An 8,591-nucleotide genomic window follows, 5' to 3' on the forward strand; every position below is an offset into this window, starting at 1 on the left:
CTTCATTTAAATCATAGCTAGGTGCATTAGCCCAAAACACATTCATATTGCCATGTCATAGCATGCATCATATTGTGCATTGCATTGATTGTGTTCTCCCTTGTTTGCCGGTATTTGTCCCCTCTCGATAGACGTGGTTCGACGATGAGTTCGATGACACCGATGAAGAGCTATGCTATCTTCAGAAGTGCCAGGCAAGCAAAAACCCCTTGTTCATTCCGATAAAATCCCACTCTCTCGCTCCTGCTCTCTTTTACTGCATTAGGACAACAACGATTCATCTGTTACTTGCTGCGGTAGTTGAACCCCTTTATCCTCTGCATGACCTGTCATTGCCACAGTAAATAGATGAAACCCACTAGCATGAGTAGGAGTTGTTTGAGCCCTGATGTGCCTACTCATTCATGCTTGTTTGTCATGCCTGCTACTGCTTAGAGTTGAGTCAGTTCTGATTCATCGGGGATGAATCAGAGGCGTGTGAACATGTCCTACTGTGTGTGAGCTAAGTGTGTGAACACGATTTGGTAAAGGTAGCGGTGAGAGGCCATGTAGGAGTACATGGTGGGTTGTCTCATTGCAGCCGTCCTCAGGAACTGAGTTCTGTGTTTGTGATCCATGAACAACTACTACCACACATTGGGATCCTTAATTGACTCTCTCGACTTATTAATCAACATGATCTCTATCCAGGAGTTGCAACTAGTTTCTGGTGTTTGTAGGTAGTGTTAGTAGTCTACCAAGTGGCACCCGGTACAGGTGGGCTTGGGACAGACTAGGCACAGTGGCACGGTGTACCAAGTGGCACCCGGATGGTGGGCTTGGGAACCCTGCTCACATCGTTTGGGGCCGTGAGCGACACCCCGGCCGGATCTCCTTGCGAATGGAACCCGAATAGGCGATAAACCTGGACGAGAGACTTGTTTGGTTAGTCAGGTCGTGGCTGACTCCCTCGCCCGGCTTCCGCTTGAAGGTTGCCGAGGTACATGACGTGTACAGGGCGGTAAGTGGCGAGAGCGTGTGTGGAGAAGTACACCCCTGCAGGGTTAACATCATCTATTCGAATAGCCGGATTCCTCGGATATGGAAACTTGGACCCCTTGCATAGTTCATAGACAAGTGAAAGTGGATACTCTAAAATACGCAAGATAAGCGTGAGTGCTATGGATGGCGTTCTCGTAGGGAGACGGGAGCGGATCCATAGTGGTGTATTGATATGGTGAATATGTGGACTCGTGTGCACCACCTCAAAAGAGTTACTTGCAGTCGTAGTTCAGGTTAGCCACCGAGTCAAAGCTGGCTTGCTGCATTTAAACTCCACCACCCCCTTTGTTGATAATGATGCATATGTAGATAGATCTGATGTAAGTCTTGCTGGGTACATTTGTACTCACGTTGCTTAATTTATGTTTTTGCAGAGAGACTTCAGTCTCACTAGTAGTTCCACGTGGACTTCGACGTTTAGCTTGTTACCTCAGCTACGATCTTGTGCCCTCAGCAGGATCTGGTAGATAGTCAGGCTTCTTAGCCTTTTTCATTTATAGATGTCTGTACTCAGACATGATAGCTTCCGCTTGTGCTTTCACTTGTATGCTCTGAGTGTTGGGTCATGAGACCCATGATTGTAATATCTCGCTCCTCGGAGCCTATTGAATAAAAACTACTGAGTCGTAGAGTCATTTTGTGATGCCATGTTGTATTGCACATATCGAGCATATTGTGTGTATGTTATTGAAATGCTTGGTATGTGTGGGATCTGACTATCTAGTTATTTATCTTTACTAGCCTCTCTTACCGGGAAATGTCTCCTAGTGTTTCCACCGAGCCATGGTAGCTTGCTACTGCTCCGGAACACTTAGGCTGGCCGGCATGTGTCCTTCTTCGTTCCTGTGTTTGTCCCTTCGGGGAAATGTCACGCGATGAATACCGGAGTCCCGTTAGCCCGCTACAGCCCGGTTCACCAGAGTCCTGCTAGCCCAGTGCTACAGCCTGGATTCACTCGCTGATGACCGACACGTTCGATGCTGGGTCATGGATGCCTGTCCCTGTAAGTTTGTGCCACTTTGGGTTTATGACTAGCCATGTCAGCCCGGGCTCCTTATCATATAGATGCTAGCGACACTGTCATATACGTGTGCCAAAAGGCGCAAACGGTCCCGGGTAAAGGTAAGGCGACACCCGTGGGAATACCGTGCGTGAGGCCGCAAAGTGATATGAGGTGTTACATGCTAGATCGATGTGGTATTGAGTCGGGGTCCTGACACTTTAATACTATAAATTGTTTCCACATTAAAACAGTAATGTTCAGAAAAAGGGTAATCATAATCATGACAAGTTTTATAAATATAATCATCACTACTTTTTATAGCATAAGTTTCATCACAATAATCATCATAAGTAGCAACTTCGTTCTAACCATAATCGATTGAAACCTCTTCCAAGATAGTGGAATCATCACTAAATAAAGTTGACACTCTTCCAAATCCACTTTCATAAATATTATAAGATTCAACATCTTCCAAAATAGTGGGATCACTACTACCTAAAGTTGACACTCTTCCAAATCCACTTTCATCAATATAATCATCATAAATAGGCATGCTATCCTCATAACAACTTTGCATATCGAAACTTGGGATGCTAAAAATATCATCTTCATTAAACATAGCATCCCCAAGCTTGGGACAAACATTAATTTCAGCAAATATATTCTCAAATATTTCATCCTCATCAAACATAGCTTCCCCAAGCTTGGGCCTTTTCATATCATAAGCATAATCACTCTCATCATTAATAGTATGGATAGCACCAATAGTATAGCAATTATCATCATCACGATGAGTAGTAGGAGCAACATCATTTCGGAGGGATACCTTTTTACCTTTCTTGCTCCTTCTCTTCCTTTTCTTCTTCACATTATGTGTGGGTTCAACCTTCTTCTTTGAGCTCCTTATTGATGAGATTGGTTGAATAGAAGGCTCCTCCTCGATACCTGATTCATCATAAGAAATAATAGTAGGATAATGGGAAGTCTCTTCCCTTTCATTAGTATTATCTTCATCTTCTATTTGCTTTCTTTTCTTTATGTAATTGGCAATATAAGGATTTTCAATGCAATTCACCGCACAATACAAATAAATCTTCTCTAGATCAAAATCAAAGAGTTTCTTAAGGACAAATTCTGGAAGATTCTTAGTTAAACGTTTCATTTCTTCATAACCCAAAAGCAAACTAAGTTAATCATAATGTGCAAGGGAAATCAAATCATCACAATTTTTGGACACGATTCGATCATGAAATAATTTGCATAGGAGATGTAGATGACCACGTTCATTACATAGTTCACAAGTACAGCAAAGGAAATGTAAATTTTCAGCACTCCCATTTAATTTTTCTTGCAACATTTTAGTTTCTAAATGCTTATGCCTCTTGCAATATATATCTTCTCGATTCGGTGTGTTCATGCAAACATGCACTCCACAAAAGTTGACATGCTCATAAGAGATATTTTCATCATGACTAGTGCAATCATCATTAGTACTATGGATATTCAAAGATTTCATACTAATAACATTGCAATCATGCTCATCATTCAAAGATTTAGTGACAAACATTTTATAGATTTCTTCTTCAAGCACTTGAGCACAATTTTCCTTCCCATCATTTTCACGAAAGAGATTAAAAAGATGAAGCGTATGAGACAAACTCAATTCCATTTTTTGTAGTTTTCTTTTATAGACTAAACTAGTGATAAAACAAGAAATAAAAAGATTCAATTGCAAGATCTAAAGATATACCTTCAAGCACTCACCTCCCCGGCAACGGCGCCAGAAAAAAGCCTGATGTCTACTACACAACCGTCTTCTTGTAGACGTTGTTGGGCCTGCAAGTGCACAGGTTTGTAGGACAGTGGCAAATTTCCCTCAAGTGGATGACCTAAGGTTTATCAATCTGTGGGAGGCGTAGGATGAAGATGGTCTCTCTCAAACAACCCTGCAACCAAATAACAAAGAGTCTCTTGTGTCCCCAACACACCCAATACAATGGTAAATTGTATAGGTGCACTAGTTCGGCGAAGAGATGGTGATACAGGTGCAATATGGATGGTAGATAAAGGTATTTGTAATCTGAAATTATAAAAACAGCAAGGTAACTAATGATAAAAGTGAGCGTAAATGGTATTGCAATGGTAGGAAACAAGGCCTAAGGTTCATACTTTCACTAGTGCAAGTTCTCTCAACAATAATAACATAGATAGATCATATAACAATCCCTCAACATGCTATAAAGAGTCACTCCAAAGCCACTAATAGCGGAGAACAAACGAAGAGATTATGGTAGGGTACGAAACCACCTCAAAGTTATTCTTTCAGATCAATCTATTCAAGAGTTCATACTAGAGTAACACCTTAAGACACAAATCAACCAAAACCCTAATGTCACCTAGATACTCCATTGTCACCTCAAGTATCCGTGGGCATGACTATACGATATGCATCACACAATCTCAGATTCATCTATTCAACCAACACAAAGTACTTCAAAGAGTGCCCCAAAGTTTCTACCGGAGAGTCAAGAGGAAAATGTGTGCCAACCCCTGTGCATAGATTCATGGGCGGAACCCGCAAGTTGGTCACCAAAACATACATCAAGTGGCACATGATATCCCATTGTCACCACGGATAAGCACGGCAAGACATACATCAAGTGTTCTCAAATCATTAAAGACTCAATCCGATAAGATAACTTCAAAGGGAAAACTCCATTCATCACAAGAGAGTAGAGGGGGGAGAAACATCATAAGATCCAACTATAGTAGCAAAGCTCGGGATACATCAAGATCGTTCCATAGAGGGAACACGAGAGAGAACACGAGAGAGAGAGAGATCAAACACATATCTACTGGTACATACCCTCAGCCTCGAGGGTGAACTACTCCCTCCTCGTCATGGAGAGCGTCGGGATGATGAAGATGGCCACCGGTGAGGGATCCCCCGCTCCGACAGGGTGCCGGAACGGGCTCCCGAGAGGTTTTTTGTGGCTATAGAGGCTTGTGGCGGCGGAACTCCCGATCTATCTTCTCCTACGATGTTTTTAGGGTATATGGGACTATATAGGCAAAAGAAGTCGGTCGGGGGGTGCTCGAGGGGCCCATGAGACAGGGGGCATGCCCAGGAAGGGTGGGCGCGCCCTCCTATCTCCTGGCCTCCTCGAGGCTCTTCTGACGTGAACTCCAAGTCTCCCGGATGATATTCTTCCAAAAAATCACGTTGCCGAAGGTTTCATTCCGTTTGGACACCGTTTGATATTCCTTTTCTTCAAAATACTGAAACAGGCAATAAAACAACAATATGGGCTGGGCCTCCGGTTAATAGGTTAGTCCCAAAAGTAATATAAAAGTGTATAATAAAGCCCATAATCATTCAAAACAGATAATATAATAGCATGAATGCTTCATAAATTATAGATACGTTGGAGCCGTATGAAGCGGTAACAGAAATTAAACCTATTACTATATATATATATATAGGTTGCCGTGCTGGTTCTTGCACTTTTCCTTCATTTTTGTTTTCCTATGCACTCAATATTATTGTGAGAAACATAGACCTAGGTCACTTGAATAAATGGTTGTTGTATCAGGCACCACGTGTTGATGTTGGAACGCCAAATCATGGAAGCACCTAAGTCAGGTTGCGATCGCAAGACAGCTTGTTTTCCCTATTATTGGTTATTGGTCCTCCAACTTTGTAACCTATGTGTTCTTAATTTCATTGAAGGTGGCGTCGCTGAGAAAAGCAATGATCAGATTCGTGATTCCGTGCTAGAGATTAAGAAAACACGGGATTCTATTGTATGTTATATGTCTTCTCTTTTGTTTCAGGAAAAAAATGATGCTTGTTTTTCTTATATTTTGTTCTAGTTGAGAATCTTATGTGAATTCATCCCCTCTTTGTTTCAGCTTCGTGAGGAATCCATACTTCAAGACGGAAGTGCTCAATGTGATATGGACATTCAAAAAATGAAGACTGGTATTCTACCATTTTACACATCTAAACATCGTTAGATTGATAATCACTTGTAGAAATGTCATTGTTTTCTGTCAAACATTTTGGGCATGTTTTGCTGGGAGCTATACATTTCCCAAAGTTCTGTGTTAAACTGTCGTGTACCTCATCTTAAACTGTGGACATATCGTCCATTAGAAGTGTGGCATATTTTGACAAGAAGTTATTTCTATATGTGTTCCACATTCCCATTACTCATCATGTTTAAACCTGATGCAGAAGAGAAGATGGCAGCGGAAGTGTTGTCAATAATGGATAAATATAAGGAACCTAGCTCAAATATAATGAAAGTTGTCAATATAACTTTCTCTGGCGATGATGGCAAAAACCAAGAGCACTAAGAGGATGGGATTGAACTTGAAGGAGGCACTTGCCCAACGCGATAAATGCATGGTAAGAACTGAATAGGTCTCCACGTAGCAATAACCAAGAACTGATGTTTGATTTAGTACCATCTTCTCTCTTTCATAGCTCTCACACATTGTTTTTCGGGCACTTATTCACCGGTCACTCCTATCTTTTCAGGAATGCACGTAGGCGAAGTACGTTTGAAATGCCCTGATTTTGAGATGAGCATCACCGGCGATCCTTGTCCGACCCCACATGATGCAAGGTGCTCCACAGCTGCCAATATGATATTGGAGCTTGGCAAGAAGGCGGGGGAAAAAGAACAACATGATAACTGATGCAAAGTTGCTAGCTGGGACTAGTAAGGCGCTGGGGCCAATATTAGTAAAGAGTGAAATAAAGCAACTTAGCTATTTTTTGTTCTGATGTCCGAAAGGTATAATGATTTGTGTTGTATGAGTTTGTATTGTACATGCGTGCTAACCATGTGCTCGAACGGATTAGTTTTACCATTATTTTATTGAGTTTTCTTTGTTTTGGGAACTTTTTCAAACTTGCTTTTGAGTGGAATTTCACTTATGTGCATATGAGTGGGTTACATTTTCCCAAAATTATAGCACCTTTTTGGAAGGTTGCTTATTATTGCTAATTTAGCAATTGCATTCCTGTTTACGTTGATAGGTTTTGCGAGTAAGGCATTTTGGAGCTTGAATTTTAAAAATATCAAAACCATAGTTCAAAGTCTGAAAAAATCATAGGTTTTTATACATATGTTCATATGGATGCATTCTACAAGTGTATGTACTGTTCACCATTATCAAAGTTACGAATTTCTTATTGTAGTTCACATGTTAACATATATCAAAATTAAACTTTAAATACATGTAGTATATATCCATATAAACATGAGGAGTTTTAAAAAAAAATGAAAGTTCAAAATGTGACTTTCGAATTTTTCAAAACAAAAACTAGCTCAACACACCAATATTTGTTGTATCTGTCCAAATATGTTATTCCCACCACCTGTGGGAGCTCTCTAAAAGTTGGGCCAGAAAATTTCCTATTGTTTATTTAATAAAGTTTAAACATATTACTATATTAGGGGTGAGATGACCGGGCTGGGAGCACCGTAGACAAACCACCTTAATGATAATAACCATATAAGTATGTGAACTATTTAAAAAAATATAAGTATGTGAGTTATTAATTGCCATGCATACACAACACTAGTATAAAAAGGACCTAATGTGAGACACATTAGTCTAAGTTCAATTTTGGCCCGGTACTAATGGTACCATTAGTCCCAATTCGAACGGCTATGCATTAATGCCGGTTCGTGTTGAACCTTATTACCGGTTGGGGTGGTGGCAGGCTGGCGTCAGGCTGGGGCCCCACGAGCCCCTTTAGTCCCGGTTCGTGGCACAAACCGGTACTACAGGGCTAACCTTTAGTGCCGGTTTGTGGCACGAACCGGGACTAAAGGGGTCTGACCTATAGTCCCTGTTGGAGACACAAACCGGGACTAAAGGGCCCATTTTCAAACTCTACCCCCTAGATCGCCTTTTCAGTATTGTAAAAAGCAAAATAAAATGATGAAAACTTCAAAAATTAAAATCCTTCGAGCTGTAGTTATGTTACTACATCTAATAGTTAGGAAAATTAAAAAATTAAATTTGGACATGTTTTGCAAAAAAAATGTTATGAAAATGTAAAACGGCCGTATCTTTTGCATACGATGTCGAAAAAAATGCATAATATATAAAAAAAATCAGCAGGAAAATCCGCATCCAATTTGAACCCTTGGGGAATTTTTAACCTTCACAGTCTTCTTCATATTGGATTTTCATCACTTTGAGACGACCTTGACGTGTTATTTTTGTAGTGTTCCTCTAGTCGTGAGTGTGAAGCCAGTAAGTGCTATGCTAATCTAACCGAATACAAGCCATGTCTTTGGGGGCTCCAAGCCCAAGTAATCCTCTTGCAATGTTCCTAAAGGAATTTTCATAATAGCTCTCATGTCTGCTGATCAGAAATTGAGCTCTAATGCTTGCTCGTCTCAAGACAATCCATCCAGAGCTAAAAAGTCCTGAACCATAACTGCAGTGGCCTCTGGCTTCCTAAATATTGTTTAAATCCCAGAATTTCTGAAATTCAATTTTCGTTCCAGATTTTATTTTTTGA

Source organism: Triticum dicoccoides, chromosome 5B (genome assembly GCF_002162155.2).
Source record: "Triticum dicoccoides isolate Atlit2015 ecotype Zavitan chromosome 5B, WEW_v2.0, whole genome shotgun sequence".
Taxonomy (NCBI): domain Eukaryota; kingdom Viridiplantae; phylum Streptophyta; class Magnoliopsida; order Poales; family Poaceae; genus Triticum; species Triticum dicoccoides.